Here is a 17,601-nt window from a genome sequence, read left to right as displayed (position 1 = left end):
TGAATATTTCGTTGTTGACCCAAATGTAAAAACGGATGCCAGAATTACATTCGGGGTTTAATTTCACGCTTAAAAATGGTGTTTTTTATACTTTTTAAAAATCAAGCATTTTTTGGTGTCCGGGCTAGTAAATTTCTGATGCCGGGGTCAGGGATTTTTGTGCCCAGGAGGTGAAAAAGATTTTTTGACACAAATGTAAAAACTGAGGCCAGTATGAGATACGGGGTTGAATTTCATCCTTAGAAATGGTGTTTTTTATACTTTTTAAAAATCAAGCATTTTTTGGTGTCCGGGCAAGTAAATTTCTGATTTCGGAGTCAGGGATTTTTGTGCCCAGGAGGTGACATTTTTTTTGACCCAAATGTAAAAACGGACACCAGAATTACATTCGGGGTTGAATTTCACGCTTAAAAATGGTGTTTTTTATAGTTTTTAAAAATCAAGCATTTTTTGGTGTCCGGAGAAGAAAATTCCTGTTGCCGGGTTCAGGGATTTTTGTGCCCAGCGGGTGAAATTTTTTTTTTGACCCAAATGTAAAAACGGACGCCAGAATTAGATTCAGGGTTGAATTTCACCCTTGAAAATGGTGTTTTTCATAGATTTTAAAAATCAAGATTTTTTGTTGTTAGGGGAAGAAAATTCGTGATGCCAGGGTCAGGGATTTTTGTGCCCAGGAGTTGAATTTTTTTTTGTTGACCCAAATGTAAAAACGGATGCCAGAATTACATTCGGGGTTTAATTTCACGCTTTAAAATGGTGTTTTTTATACTTTTTAAAAATCAAGCATTTTTTGGTGTCCGGGCTAGTAAATTTCTGATGCCGGGGTCAGGGATTTTTGTGCCCAGGGTGTGAAATTTTTTTTTTGACCGAAATGTAAAAATGGACACTAGAATTAGTTTTGGGGTTGAATTTCGTCCTTAAAAATGGTGCTTTTTATAGTTTTTAAAAATCAAGAATTTTTTGTTGTCCGGGAAAGAAAATTACTGATGCCGGGGTCAGGGATTTTATTTGCCTAGGAGGTGAACATTATTTTTTTGACTCAAATGAAAAAACGGATGCCAGAATTAGATTTGGGGTTTAATTTCATGCTTAAAAATGGTGTTTTCTATAGATTTTAAAAATCAAGGTTTTTTGGTGTCCGGGGAAGAAAATTCCTGATGCCGGGGTGAGGGATTTTTGTGCCCAGGAGGTGAAAAAGATTTTTTGACACAAATGTAAAAACCAAGTCCAGTATGAGATTCGGGGTTGAATATCATCCTTAAAAATGATGTTTTTTATTATTTTTAAAAATCAAGCATTTTTTTGTGTCCGGGGAAGTAAATTCCTGTTGCCGGGTTCAGGGATTTTTGTGCCCAGGAGGTGAATTTTTCGTTGTTGACCCAAATGTAAAAACGGATGCCAGAATTACATTCGGGGTTGAATTTCACGCTTAAAAATGGTGTTTTTTATAGTTTTTAAAAATCAAGCATTTTTTGGTGTCCGGGTTCAGGGATTTTTGTGCCCAGCGGGTGAAAATTTTTTTTTGACCCAAATGTAAAAACGGACGCCAGAATTAGATTCAGGGTTGAATTTCATCCTTGAAAATGGTGTTTTTCATAGATTTTAAAAATCAATTTTTTTTGGTGTCCGGGGAAGAGAATTCCTGATGCCGGAGTCAGGGATTTTAGTGCCCGGGAGGTGAGATTTTTTTTTGACCCAAATGTAAAAATGGACGCCAGAATTAAATTCGGGGTTTAATTTCACCCTTGAAAATGGTGTTTTTCATAGATTTTAAAAATCAAGATTTTTTGGTGTCAGGGGAAGAAAATTCGTGATGTCAGGGTCAGGGATTTTTGTGCCCAGGAGTTGAATTTTTTTTGTTGACCCAAATGTAAAAACGGATGCCAGAATTACATTCGGGGTTTAATTTCACGCTTAAAAATGGTGTTTTTCATAGATTTAAAAAATCAAGATTTTTTGGTGTCCGGGGAAGAAAATTCCTGATGCCGGAGTCAGGGATTTTTGTGCACAGGAGGTGAAATTTTTTTTTTGACCCAAATGTAAAAACGGATGCCAGAATTACATTCGGGGTTTAATTTCACGCTTAAAAATGGTGTTTTTTATACTTTTTAAAAATCAAGCATTTTTTGGTGTCCGGGCAAGTAAATTTCTGATGCCGGGGTCAGGGATTTTTGTGCCCAGGGGGTGAAATTTTTTTTTGACCCAAATGTAAAAATGGACACTAGAATTAGTTTTGGGGTTGAATTTCGTCCTTAAAAATGGTGCTTTTTATAGTTTTTAAAAATCAAGAATGTAATTAGAAATGGTGTTTTTTATAGATTTTAAAAATGAACATTTTTTTGTGTCCAGGGAAGAAAATTCGTGATGCCGGGGATTTTTATGCCCAGCAGGTAAATTGTTTTTTCACCCAAATGTAAAAACAGACACCAGAATTAGATTCGAGGTTTCCTTGCATCCTTAAAAATGGTGTTTTTTATAATTTTTGTAAATGAAGATATTTTTGGTGTCCGGGGAAGAAAATTCCTGATTTTTTTTGACCCAAATGTAAAAATGGACACTAGAATTAGTTTTGGGGTTGAATTTCGTCCTTAAAAATGGTGCTTTTTATAGTTTTTAAAAATCAAGAATTTTTTGGTGTCCGGGCAAGAAAATTCCTGATGCCGGGGTCAGGGATTTTTGTGCCCAGGAGGTGAAAAAGATTTTTTGACACAAATGTAAAAACCGAGGCCAGTATGAGATTCGGGGTTGAATTTCATCCTTAGAAATGGTGTTTTTTATAGATTTTAAAAATGAACATTTTTTTGTGTCCAGGGAAGAAAATTCGTGATGCCGGGGATTTTTATGCCCAGCAGGTAAATTGTTTTTTCACCCAAATGTAAAAACAGACACCAGAATTAGATTCGAGGTTTCCTTGCATCCTTAAAAATGGTGTTTTTTATAATTTTTGTAAATGAAGATATTTTTGGTGTCCGGGGAAGAAAATTCCTGATGCCGGGGTCAGGGACTTTTGTGCCCAGGAGGTGAATTTTTTTTTGACCCAAATGTAAAAATGGACACCAGAATTACATTCGGGGTTGAATTTCACACTTAAAAATGGTGTTTTTTATACTTTTAAAAATCAAGCATTTTTTGGTGTCTGGCCAAGTAAATTTCTGATGCCGGGGTCAGGGATTTTATTTGCCTAGGAGGTAAACATTTTACCCAAATGTAAAAACGGACGCCAGAATTAGATTTGGGGTTTAATTTCATGCTTAAAAATGGTGTTTTTTATAGATTTTAAAAATCAAGGTTTTTTGGTGTCCAGGGAAGAAAATTCCTGTTGACAGGGTCAGGGATTTTTGTGCCCAGGAGGTAAATTTTTTTTTACCCAAATGTAAAAACAGACACCAGAATTAGATTCGAGTTTTAATTTCATCCTTAAAAATGGTTTTTTTCATAGATTTTAAAAATCAAGATTTTTTGGTGTCCGGGGAAGAAAATTCGTGATCAGGGATTTTTGTGCCCAGGAGGTAATTTTTTTTTGACACAAATGTAAAAACCGAGGCCAATATGAGATTCGGGGTTGAATTTCATCCTTAGAAATGGTGTTTTTTTATAGTTTTTAAAAATCAAGCATTTTTTGGTGTCCGGGGAAGAAAATTCGTGATGCTGGGGTCAGGGATTTTTGTGCCCAGGAGGTGAAATATTTTTTTTTTGACCCAAATGTAAAAACGGACTCCAGAATTAGATTTGGGGTTTAATTTCATCCTTGAAAATGGTGTTTTTCATAGATTTTAAAAATCAAGATTTTTTTGTGTCCGGGGAAGAAAATTCGTGATGCCAGGAATTTTTATGCCCAGCAGGTAAATTGTTTTTTGACCCAAATGTAAAAGCAGACACCAGAATTAGATTCGAGGTTTAATTGCATCCTTAAAAATGGTGTTTTCTATACTTTTTATAAATGAAGATATTTTTGGTGTCCGGGGAAGGAAATTCCTGATGCCGGCGTCAGGGATTTTTGTGCCCAGGAGGTGAAAATTTTTTTTGACCCAAATGTAAAATTCGATTCCAGAATGAGTTTTGGGGTTGCATTTCATCCTTAAAAATGGTGTTTTTTATAGTTTTTGTAAATGAACATATTTGGGGTGTCCGGGGGACAAAATTCCTGATGCCGGTGTCAGGGATTTTTGTGCCCAGGAGGTGAAATTTTTTTTTGACCCAAATGTAAATACGGACACCAGAATTACATTCAGGGTTGAATTTCATCCTTGAAAATGGTGTTTTTCATAGATTTTAAAAATCAAGATTTTTTGATGTCCGGGGAAGAAAATTCCTGATGCCGGTGTCAGGGATTTTTGTGCCCAGGAGGTGAAATTTTTTTTTTTACCCAAATGTAAAAACGGAAGCCAGAATTACATTCGGGGTTGAATTTCACGCTTAAAAATGATGTTATTTATACTTTTTAAAAATCAAGGTTTTTTGGTTTCCGGGGAAGAAAATTCGTGATGCCGGGGTCAGGGAGTTTTGTGCCCAGGAGGTGAATTTTTTTTGTTGACGCAAATGTAAAAACGGATGCCAGAATTACATTCGGGGTTTAATTTCACGCTTAAAAATGGTGTTTTTTATACTTTTTAAAAATCAAGATTTTTTTGTGTCCAGGGAAGAAAATTCGTGATGCCGGGGTCAAGGATTTTTGTGCCCAGGAGGTGAATATTTTTTTTGACCCAAATGTAAAAATGGATGCCAGAATTAGATTTGGGGTTGAATTTCGTCCTTCAATATGGTGTTTTTCATAGTTTTTAAAAATCAAGATTTTTTTGGTGTCCTGGGAAGATAATTCCTGATGCCAGGGTCAGGGATTTTTGTGCCCAGGAGGTGAATATTTTTTTTGACCCAAATGTAAAAACGGATGTCAGAATTAGATTTGGGGTTGAATTTTGTCCTTAAAAATAGTGTTTTTCGTAATTTTTAAAAATCAAGATTTTGTTGGGAAGAAAATGCCTGATGCCGGAGTCAGAGATTTTTGTGCCCAGGAGGTGAAATTTTTTTCCCCACCCAAATCTATAAACGGACGCCGGAATGACCTTCGGGGTTGAATTTCGTGCTTAAAAAGGGTGTTTTTCATAGCTTTTAAAAATCAAGATTTTTTTGGTGTCCGGGGAAGAAAATTCCTGATGCCGGGGTCAGTGACTTTTGTGCCCAGGAGGTGAAATTATTTTCCACCCAAATGTAAAAACGCACACCAGAATGAGATTCGGGGTTGAATTTCATTCTTTAAAATGATGTTTTTCATAGCTTTTAAAAATCAAGAATTTTTTGGTGTCCCGGGAAGAAAATTCCTGATGCCGGAGTCAGGGATTTTTGTGCCCAGGAGGTGAAATTTTTTCCCACCCCCAAATCTAAAAACCAACACCAGAATGAGATTCGGGGTTGAATTTCATTCTCAAAAATGGTGTTTTTCATCGCTTTTAAAAATCAAGATTCGGGGTTGAATTTCTTCCTTAAAAATGGTGTTTATCATAATTTTTAAAAATCAAGATTTTGTTGGGAAGAAAATTCCTGATGCCGGAGTCAGGGATTTTTGTGCCCAGGAGGTGAAATTTTTTTCCACCCAAATGTAAAAACGCACACTAGAATGAGATTCGGGGTTGAATTTCATTCTTAAAAATGGTGTTTTTCATAGCTTTTAAATATTAAGAATTTTTTGGTGTCCGGGGAAGAAAATTCCTAATGCCGAAGGCAAGGCAAGGCAAGGCAAAGCAAGGCAAGGCAAAGCATGGCAGGGCAAGGCAAATTTCAAATTTCAAATTTCAAATTTCAAATTTCAAATTTCAAATTTCAAGTTTCAAATTTCAAATTTCAAATTTCAAATTTCAAATTTCAAATTTCAAATTTCAAATTTCAAATTATTTCAAATTTCCAATTTCAAATTTCAAATTTCAAATTTCTTTAATTTTATTTAATTTAATTTAAAATCCCTCAGTCCAGGCCAGACAATTCAAACAACCAGGTTTTTAAGTCCCGGCGATTTTTGTGCCCAGGAGGTGAATTTTTTTTCAACCCAAATGTATAAATAGACACCAGAATGAGATTCGGGGTTGAATTTCATCCTTCAAAATGGTGTTTTTCATAGAATTTAAATTCAAGATTTTTTTGGTGTGCGGGGAAGAAAATTCCTGATGCCGGAGTCAGGGATTTTTGTGCCCAGGAGGTGAATGTTTTTTTTTACTCAAATCTAAAAACGGACACCAGAATGAGATTCGGGGTTGAATTTCATCCTTAAAAATGGTGTTTTCATAGCTTTTAAAAATCAAGATTTTTTTGGTGTCTGGGTAAGAAAATTCCTTATGCCGATTTTTGTGCCCAGGAGGTGAAAAAAAATTTCTGACTCAAATCTAAAAACGGACACCAGAATGAGATTCGGGGTTGCTTTTTGTCCTTAAAAATGTCATTTTTCATAGCATTTAAAAATCAAGATTTTTTTGGTGTGCGGGGAAGAAAATTCCTGATGCTGGGGTCAAGGATTTTTGTGCCCAGGAGGTGAAATTTTTTCCCCACCCAAATCTAAAAACGGACACCAGAATGAGATTCGGGGTTGAATTTCATTCTCAAAAATGGTGTTTTTCATTGCTTTTAAAAATCAAGATTTTTGTGGTGTCCGGGGAAGAAAATTCCTGATGCCAGGGTCAGGGATTTTTGTGCCCAGGAGGTGAATATTTTTTTGACCCAAATGTAAAAACGGATGCCAGAATTAGATTTGGGGTTGAATTTCGTCCTTCAAAATGGTGTTTTTCATAGTTTTTAAAAATGAAGATTTTTTTTTTTGGTGTCAGGGGAAGATAATTCCTGATGCCGGAGTCAGGGATTTTTGGGCCCAGGAGGTGAAATTTTTTTTTTGACTCAAATGTAAAAACAGACACCCGAATAGATTCAGGGTTGAATTTTGTACTTAAAAATTGTGTTTTTCATAATTTTTAAAAATCAAGATTTTGTTGGGAAGAAAATTCCTGATGCCGGAGTGAGGGATTTTTGTGCCCAGGAGGTGAAATTTTTTTTTCCCACCTAAATCTATAAACGGACACCGGAATGAGATTCGGGGTTGAATTTCGTGCTTAAAAATGGTGTTTTTCATAGCTTTTAAAAATCAAGATTTTTTAGGTGTCCGGGGAAGAAAATTCCTGATGCCAGGGTCAGAGAGTTTTGTGCCCAGGAGGTGAATTTTTTTTCCACACACAAATCTATAAACAGACGCCGGAATGAGATTCGGGGTTGAATTTCATGCTTAAAAATGGTGTTTTTCATAGCTTTTAAAAATCAAGAATTTTTTGGTGTCCAGGGAAGAAAATTCCTGATGCCGGAGTCAGGGATTTTTGTGCCCAGGAGGTGAATGTTTATTTTTACTCAAATCTAAAAACGGACACCAGAATGAGATTCGGGGTTGCTTTTTGTCCTTAAAAATGTCATTTTTCATAGCATGTAAAAATCAAGATTTTTTTGGTGTGCGGGGAAGAAAATTCCTGATGCCAGGGTCAGGGATTTTTGTGCCCAGGAGGTGAATTTTTTTTTCCACCCAAATCTATAAACGGACACCGGAATGAGATTCGGGGTTGAATTTCGTGCTTAAAAATGGTGTTTTTTATAGCTTTTAAAAATCAAGAATTTTTTGGTGTCCGGGGAAGAAAATTCCTGATGCCGGAGTCAGGGACTTTTGTGCCCAGGAGGTGAAATTATTTTCCACTCAAATGTAAAAACGGATGCGACTTCCGGTGGCTCCGCGGCGACGGAGGGAGCCTTTCCGGGCTGCCCGCGGCTCAGCTGGTGTTTTTTCGCCCGAAACAGCGCCGATCAGCTGTTCGGGCGAATCTGAAGCCCCCTCCTCGGGAGAAGAGGAGGAGGTGAGCCCCCAGGTGGGGGTTGAGTTCTCCGGGGCCGCCTGAGCTTGGAGCTCGGGCGGCTGAAGGATTGAACTCCCCCGTAGCCTGGGCTGCTCCCAGCTGGCTAGCGTCTCTGCTCCGGACTTCATGGAGCAGAGCCAGGCGTCTGCGACCATCCCTGCTTGAAGGAGAGACTATGAAAGGGAAAGAGCAGGCAGAGCAGTACAAGAGGGAAAGATGAAGAGATGAAGAAGATTTTATTTTACTCTCAAGCTTGATGGACTTTGCTTAAAACTTAAAGTGAAAGTGCGTCACAATTGTAAGTAAAAGATGGCGGCTAAACCTCCCCCTAGAACTTTTCGGAGTGCTGGAAATTCTCCGGTGCAACAACAATCATTGCTGCAGGCGTTGCATTCTCCTGATGTATTGACATCGAAGGATCTTGAAAAACATACCCAGTTAATTTTGGAGTCAAGGGGTGTTAAATTTCTACAGATGGAGGAGAAATTGGAGAAATTGGAGCAGAGAATGGAAGAAAGGATGGAACAGAAACTTAGAGAAATGAAGGTAGACATTTTGTCCTCAGTGCAAAAAGTTGCTAAATGTGTGGAGGTGCTGGATGATCAAGTGCAAGATTTGATTCAAAAGAATGCTTTATTAGAAGCAAAAGTATTGGAAATTGAAGATTTAAAAGACAAAATCGACAGTGAACAGAGCTTGGCTCAATTTTACCAGATGCAGTTTGCTGTGAGAATTAGAGGCCTAAAAGAGAATATTAAGGAAGATTTAAAGCAGCTGGTTTCTGAGGCTTTTGAGGGAGTATTGAACCATCCAGCATCTGAATTAAAACAAGGTATGGACAAAGTGTTTCGTGTGAATTCGTGGATTGCTAAACAGAGAAAGTTGCCTAGAGATGTGGTGGTTTATTTTGTAAAAAGGGAAATTAGAGATGAAGTTATACAAGCTGCCTACGATACCAAAGTTGTGATTGCTGGTCAACAAGTTTTGGTTCTAAAAGAAATTCCTCCAAAGATTTTAAAGAGAAGGAAGGATTTTATATTTCTTGTGCAAGAGCTCAAGCAAAGAGATATAAGGTTCAGATGGGAGATCCCAGCTGGGTTGAGCTTCATGTATGATGGCAAAAGGTACTGTTTGAGTAATGTGAAGCAAGCGCATGATTTTTATAATAATGTCTTGAAAGTAACCCCATCAACACTTCTGGAAGCTGCAGAGGGATCTGGAGAAGGAGAACATCAAGAGGATGAAGATGCACAGATAGACGAGAAGGGTACAGGAGGAGTTCAAGCTGCAACTCTTTTGGATGATCTTAGAGAACAGAGGGTGACGCGTGCTGCCTTAAAACGCTCAAAAAAGGAAAAAAAATAAGATCAGTAGAAATCTATGGAACTTCCACAAAATATTTATAGTTAAGTGGTAGTTGTGTTTTTTTAAAAAAAAAAAAAAAAAAGTTTTGGGATGCTATGTATGGTAATAGATTTTTTTTTTTTAATTTGGAATTAATGGACAACTTACTACAGAGGAAGAGGAAGAAAGTTTTGTGGGTTAATGTGGGTTAATTTGTGTAAGAACTATTTATTAATGTGCAAATGAGAATATGTTAAGGTAATAGTGAATTGTGGAAGAATATAGATGGGAATGATGCTAGTTTTCTTTTATTTTAGTTTTTTATATATATTTAGTATTATTAAGGATTGGTTTACTATATACAAGCTAGAGAGTGATGGATTTTAGAGTTTATAATTGTTAGTATATGATTGTTTATGATTGCCTTTTAGATATATACCTTGTATTTTGCTCTGGGAAGTCGGGGGGGGGAGGGGGGAGGAGGGGAAGTGGAGGGGGGGAGGTAGGGGAGGGAGGAGGGGGAGGGGGAGGGGGGGAGATAGGGGGGAGGTAGGGAGGGGAGGAGGGCGGGGGAAGGTGGGTTTTTTTTAAAGGAAAATTGTATTTTATAAAACTTTTCAATAAAAAAAAAACAAAAAAAAACGGATGCCAGAATTACATTCGGGGTTGAATTTCACGCTTAAAAATGGTGTTTTTTATACTTTTTAAAAATCAAGCATTTTTTCGTGTCCGGGCAAGTAAATTTTTGATGCCGGGGTCAGGGATTTTTGTGCCCAGGGGGTGAAATTTTTTTTTTGACCCAAATGTAAAAATGGACACTAGAATTAGTTTCGGGGTTGAATTCACGCTTAAAAATGGTGTTTTTTATAGTTTTTAAAAATCAAGAATTTTTTGTTGTCCGGGAAAGAAAATTACTGATGCCGGGGTCAGGGATTTTTGTGCCCAGGAGGTGATTTTTTTTTTGACTCAAATGTAAAAACGGACGCCAGAATTAGATTTGGGGTTTAATTTCATGCTTAAAAATGGTGTTTTCTATAGATTTTAAAAATCAAGGTTTTTTGGTGTCCGGGGAAGAAAATTCCTGATGCCGGGGTGAGGGATTTTTGTGCCCAGGAGGTGAATTTTTCATTGTTGACCCAAATGTAAAAACGGATGCCAGAATTACATTCGGGGTTTAATTTCACGCTTAAAAATTGTGTTTTTTATACTTTTTAAAAATCAAGAATTTTTTGGTGTCCGGGCTAGTAAATTTCTGATGCCGGGGTCAGGGATTTTTGTGCCCAGGAGGTGAATTTTTTTTTGACCCAAATGTAAAAATGGACACCAGAATTACATTCGGGGTTGAATTTCACGCTTAAAAATGGTGTTTTTCATAGTTTTTAAAAATCAAGAATTTTTTGTTGTCCGGGAAAGAAAATTACTGATGCCGGGGTCAGGGATTTTATTTGCCCAGGAGGTGATTTTTTTTTTTTGACTCAAATGTAAAAACGGACGCCAGAATTAGATTTGGGGTTTAATTTCATGCTTAAAAATGGTGTTTTCTATAGATTTTAAAAATCAAGGTTTTTTGGTGTCCGGGGAAGAAAATTCCTGATGCCGGGGTGAGGGATTTTTGTGCCCAGGAGGTGAAAAAGATTTTTTGACACAAATGTAAAAATCGAGTCCAGTATGAGATTCGGGGTTGAATTTCATCCTTAGAAATGGTGTTTTTTATACTTTTTAAAAATCAAGCATTTTTTGGTGTCCGGGCAAGTAAATTTCTGATTTTGGAGTCAGGGATTTTTGTGCCCAGGAGGTGACATTTTTTTTGACCCAAATGTAAAAACGGACGCCAGAATTACATTCGGGGTTGAATTTCACGCTTAAAAATGGTGTTTTTTATAGTTTTTAAAAATCAAGCATTTTTTGGTGTCCGGGGAAGAAAATTCCTGTTGCCGGGTTCAGGGATTTTTGTGCCCAGCGGGTGAAAATTTTTTTTTGACCCAAATGTAAAAACAGACGCCAGAATTAGATACAGGGTTGAATTTCATCCTTGAAAATGGTGTTTTTCATAGATTTTAAAAATCAAGATTTTTTGGTGTCCGGGGAAGAGAATTCCTGATGCCGGAGTCAGGGATTTTTGTGCCCGAGAGGTGAGATTTTTTTTTGACCCAAATGTAAAAATGGACGCCAGAATTAGATTCGGGGTTGAATTTCACCCTTGAAAATGGTGTTTTTCATAGATTTTAAAAATCAAGATTTTTTTGGTGTCAGGGGAAGAAAATTCGTGATGCCAGGGTCAGGGATTTTTGTGCCCAGGAGTTGAATTTTTTTTTGTTGACCCAAATGTAAAAACGGATGCCAGAATTACATTCGGGGTTTAATTTCACGCTTAAAAATTGTGTTTTTTATACTTTTTAAAAATCAAGAATTTTTTGGTGTCCGGGCTAGTAAATTTCTGATGCCGGGGTCAGGGATTTTTGTGCCCAGGAGGTGAATTTTTTTTTGACCCAAATGTAAAAATGGACACCAGAATTACATTCGGGGTTGAATTTCACGCTTAAAAATGGTGTTTTTCATAGTTTTTAAAAATCAAGAATTTTTTGTTGTCCGGGAAAGAAAATTACTGATGCCGGGGTCAGGGATTTTATTTGCCCAGGAGGTGATTTTTTTTTTTGACTCAAATGTAAAAACAGACGCCAGAATTAGATTTGGGGTTTAATTTCATGCTTAAAAATGGTGTTTTCTATAGATTTTAAAAATCAAGGTTTTTTGGTGTCCGGGGAAGAAAATTCCTGATGCCGGGGTGAGGGATTTTTGTGCCCAGGAGGTGAAAAAGATTTTTTGACACAAATGTAAAAATCGAGTCCAGTATGAGATTCGGGGTTGAATTTCATCCTTAGAAATGGTGTTTTTTATACTTTTTAAAAATCAAGCATTTTTTGGTGTCCGGGCAAGTAAATTTCTGATTTTGGAGTCAGGGATTTTTGTGCCCAGGAGGTGACATTTTTTTTGACCCAAATGTAAAAACGGACGCCAGAATTACATTCGGGGTTGAATTTCACGCTTAAAAATGGTGTTTTTTATAGTTTTTAAAAATCAAGCATTTTTTGGTGTCCGGGGAAGAAAATTCCTGTTGCCGGGTTCAGGGATTTTTGTGCCCAGCGGGTGAAAATTTTTTTTTGACCCAAATGTAAAAACGGACGCCAGAATTAGATACAGGGTTGAATTTCATCCTTGAAAATGGTGTTTTTCATAGATTTTAAAAATCAAGATTTTTTGGTGTCCGGGGAAGAGAATTCCTGATGCCGGAGTCAGGGATTTTTGTGCCCGAGAGGTGAGATTTTTTTTTGACCCAAATGTAAAAATGGACGCCAGAATTAGATTCGGGGTTGAATTTCACCCTTGAAAATGGTGTTTTTCATAGATTTTAAAAATCAAGATTTTTTTGGTGTCAGGGGAAGAAAATTCGTGATGCCAGGGTCAGGGATTTTTGTGCCCAGGAGTTGAATTTTTTTTTGTTGACCCAAATGTAAAAACGGATGCCAGAATTACATTCGGGGTTTAATTTCACGCTTAAAAATGGTGTTTTTTATACTTTTTAAAAATCAAGCATTTTTTGGTGTCCGGGCAAGTAAATTTGTGATGCCGGGGTCAGGGATTTTTGTGCCCAGGAGGTGAAAAAGATTTTTTGACACAAATGTAACAACCGAGTCCAGTATGAGATTCGGGGTTGAATTTCATCCTTAGAAATGGAGTTTTTTATAGATTTTAAAAATCAAGATTTTTTTGTGTCCAGGGAAGAAAATTTGTGATGCCGGGGTCAGGGATTTTTGTGCCAAGGAGGTAAATTTTTTTTTTTTGACACAAATGTAAAAACCGAGGCCAGTATGAGATTCGAGTTTTAATTTCATCCTTAAAAATGGTTTTTTTCATAGATTTTAAAAATCAAGATTTTTTGTTGTCCGGGGAAGAAAATTCGTGATGCCGGGGTCAGGGATTTTTGTGCCCAGGAGGTAAATTTTTTTTTTTGACACAAATGTAAAAACCGAGGCCAGTATGAGATTCGGGGTTGAATTTAATCCTTAAAAATGGTTTTTTTCATAGATTTTAAAAACCAAGATTTTTTGGTGTCCGGGCAAGTAAATTTCTGATGCCGGGGTCAGGGACTTTTGTGCCCAGGAGGTGAATTTTTTTTTGACCCAAATGTAAAAATGGACACCAGAATTACATTCGGGGTTGAATTTCACGCTTAAAAATGGTGTTTTTTATACTTTTTAAAAATCAAGCATTTTTTGGTGTCTGGCCAAGTAAATTTCTGATGCCGGGGTCAGGGATTTTATTTGCCTAGGAGGTAAACATTTTTTTTTTTACCCAAATGTAAAAACGGACGCCAGAATTAATTTGGGGTTTAATTTCATGCTTAAAAATGGTGTTTTTTATAGATTTTAAAAATCAAGGTTTTTTGGTGTCCGGGGAAGAAAATTCCTGTTGACGGGGTCAGGGATTTTTGTGCCCAGGAGGTGAATTTTTTTTTTGACACAAATGTAAAAACCTAGGACAGTATGAGATTCGGGGTTGAATTTCATCCTTAGAAATGGTGTTTTTTATAGATTTTAAAAATCAAGATTTTTTTGTGTCCAGGGAAGAAAATTCGTGATGCCGGGGTCAGGATTTTTGTGCCCAGGAGGTAAATTTTTTTTGACCCAAATGTAAAAACAGACACCAGAATTAGATTCGAGTTTTAATTTCATCTTTAAAAATGGTTTTTTTCATAGATTTTAAAAATCAAGAATTTTTTGGTGTCCGGGCAAGAAAATTCCTGATGCCATGGTCAGGGATTTTTGTGCCCAGGAGGTGAATTTTTTTTTTGACCCAAATGTAAAAATGGACACCAGAATTACATTCGGGGTTGAATTTCACGCTTAAAAATGGTGTTTTTTATAGTTTTTAAAAATCAAGAATTTTTTGTTGTCCGGGAAAGAAAATTACTTTTGCCGGGGTCAGGGATTTTATTTGCCTAGGAGGTGAACATTTTTTTTTTGACTCAAATGTAAAAACGGACGCTAGAATTAGATTTGGGGTTTAATTTCATGCTTAAAAATGGTGTTTTCTATAGATTTTTAAAATCAAGGTTTTTTGGTGTCCGGGGAAGAAAATTCCTGGTGCCGGGATGAGGGATTTTTGTGCCCAGGAGGTGAATATTTCGTTGTTGACCCAAATGTAAAAACGGATGCCAGAATTACATTTGGGGTTTAATTTCACGCTTAAAAATGGTGTTTGTTATACTTTTTAAAAATCAAGCATTTTTTGGTGTCCGGGCAAGTAAATTTTTGATGCCGGGGTCAGGTATTTTTGTGCCCAGGGGGTGAAATTTTTTTTTGACCCAAATGTAAAAATGGACACTAGAATTAGTTTCGGGGTTGAATTTCGTCCTTAAAAATGGTGCTTTTTATAGTTTTTAAAAATCAAGAATTTTTTGGTGTCCGGGCAAGAAAATTCCTGATGCCAGAGTCAAGGATTTTTGTGCCCAGGAGGTGAAAAAGATTTTTTGACACAAATGTAAAAACCGAGGCCAGTATGAGATTCGGGGTTGAATTTCATCCTTAGAAATGGTGTTTTTTATAGATTTTAAAAATCACGATTTTTTTGTGTCCAGGGAAGAAAATTCGTGATGCCGGGGTCAGGGATTTTTGTGCCCAGGAGGTAAATTTTTTTTGACCCAAATGTAAAAACAGACACCAGAATTAGATTCGAGTTTTAATTTCATCCTTAAAAATGGTTTTTTTCATAGATTTTAAAAATCAAGATTTTTTGGTGTCCGGGGAAGAAAATTCGTGATCAGGGATTTTTGTGCCCAGGAGGTAAATTTTTTTTGACACAAATGTAAAAACCGAGGCGAATATGAGATTCGGGGTTGAATTTCATCCTTAGAAATGGTGTTTTTAATAGTTTTTAAAAATCAAGCATTTTTTGGTGTCCGGGGAAGAAAATTCGTGATGCTGGGGTCAGGGATTTTTGTGCCCAGGAGGTGAAATATTTTTTTTTGACCCAAATGTAAAAACGGACTCCAGAATTAGATTTGGGGTTTAATTTCATCCTTGAAAATGGTGTTTTTCATAGATTTTAAAAATCAAGATTTTTTTGTGTCCGGGGAAGAAAATTCGTGATGCCAGGAATTTTTATGCCCAGCAGGTAAATTGTTTTTTGACCCAAATGTAAAAGCAGACACCAGAATTAGATTCGAGGTTTAATTGCATCCTTAAAAATGGTGTTTTCTATACTTTTTATAAATGAAGATATTTTTGGTGTCCGGGGAAGGAAATTCCTGATGCCGGCGTCAGGGATTTTTGTGCCCTGGAGGTGAAATTTTTTTTTGACCCAAATGTAAAATTCGATTCCAGAATGAGGTTTGGGGTTGCATTTCATCCTTAAAAATGGTGTGTTTTATAGTTTTTGTAAATGAACATTTTTGGGGTGTCCGGGGGACAAAATTCCTGATGCCGGTGTCAGGGATTTTTGTGCCCGGGAGGTGAGATTTTTTTTTGACCCAAATGTAAAAACGGACACCAGAATTACATTCAGGGTTGAATTTCATCCTTGAAAATGGTGTTTTTCATAGATTTTAAAAATCAAGATTTTTTGATGTCCGGGGAAGAAAATTCCTGATGCCGGTGTCAGGGATTTTTGTGCCCAGGAGGTGAAATTTTTTTTTTGACCCAAATGTAAAAACGGACACCAGAATTAGATTCGGGGTTGAATTTCATCCTTGAAAATGGTGTTTTTCATAGATTTTAAAAATCAAGATTTTTTGGTGTCCGGGGAAGAGAATTCCTGATGCCGGAGTCAGGGATTTTTGTGCCCGGGAGGTGAGATTTTTTTTTGACCCAAATGTAAAAATGGACGCTAGAATTAGATTCGGGGTTGAATTTCACCCTTGAAAATGGTATTTTTCATAGATTTTAAAAATCAAGATTTTTTTGGTGTCAGGGGAAGAAAATTCGTGATGCCAGGGTCAGGGATTTTTGTGCCCAGGAGTTGAATTTTTTTTTGTTGACCCAAATGTAAAAACGGATGCCAGAATTACATTCGGTGTTTAATTTCACGCTTAAAAATGGTGTTTTTTATACTTTTTAAAAATCAAGCATTTTTTGGTGTCCGGGCAAGTAAATTTGTGATGCCGGGGTCAGGGATTTTTGTGCCCAGGAGGTGAAAAAGATTTTTTGACACAAATGTAAAAACCGAGTCCAGTATGAGATTCGGGGTTGAATTTCATCCTTAGAAATGGAGTTTTTTATAGATTTTAAAAATCAAGATTTTTTTGTGTCCAGGGAAGAAAATTCGTGATGCCGGGGTCAGGGATTTTTGTGCCCAGGAGGTAAATTTTTTTTGACCCAAATGTAAAAACAGACACCAGAATTAGATTCGAGTTTTAATTTCATCCTTAAAAATGGTTTTTTTCATAGATTTTAAAAATCAAGATTTTTTGATGTCCGGGGAAGAAAATTCGTGATGCCGGGGTCAGGGATTTTTGTGCCCAGGAGGTAAATTTTTTTTTTTGACACAAATGTAAAAACCGAGGCCAGTATGAGATTCGGGGTTGAATTTAATCCTTAAAAATGGTTTTTTTCATAGATTTTAAAAACCAAGATTTTTTGGTGTCCGGGGAAGAAAATTCCTGATGCCGGAGTCAGGGATTTTTGTGCCCAGGGGGTGAAATTTTTTTTTTGACCCAAATGTAAAAATGGACACTAGAATTAGTTTCGAAGTTGAATTTCACCCTTGAAAATGGTGTTTTTCATAGATTTTAAAAATCAAGATTTTTTTGGTGTCAGGGGAAGAAAATTCGTGATGCCAGGGTCAGGGATTTTTGTTCCCAGGAGTTGAATTTTTTTTTGTTGACCCAAATGTAAAAACGGATGCCAGAATTACATTCGGTGTTTAATTTCACGCTTAAAAAACGTGTTTTTTATACTTTTTAAAAATCAAGCATTTTTTGGTGTCCGGGCAAGTAAATTTGTGATGCCGGGGTCAGGGATTTTTGTGCCCAGGAGGTGAAAAAGATTTTTTGACACAAATGTAAAAACCGAGTCCAGTATGAGATTCGGGGTTGAATTTCATCCTTAGAAATGGAGTTTTTTATAGATTTTAAAAATCAAGATTTTTTTTGTGTCCAGGGAAGAAAATTCGTGATGCCGGGGTCAGGGATTTTTGTGCCCAGGAGGTAAATTTTTTTTGACCCAAATGTAAAAACAGACACCAGAATTAGATTCGAGTTTTAATTTCATCCTTAAAAATGGTTTTTTTCATAGATTTTAAAAATCAAGATTTTTTGATGTCCGGGGAAGAAAATTCGTGATGCCGGGGTCAGGGATTTTTGTGCCCAGGAGGTAAATTTTTTTTT

The sequence above is a fragment of the Vipera ursinii genome (genome assembly GCF_947247035.1).
Source record: "Vipera ursinii genome assembly, chromosome: 2".
NCBI classification, from domain to species: Eukaryota; Metazoa; Chordata; class Lepidosauria; order Squamata; family Viperidae; genus Vipera; species Vipera ursinii.
This window is presented reverse-complemented; position numbering follows the sequence as displayed.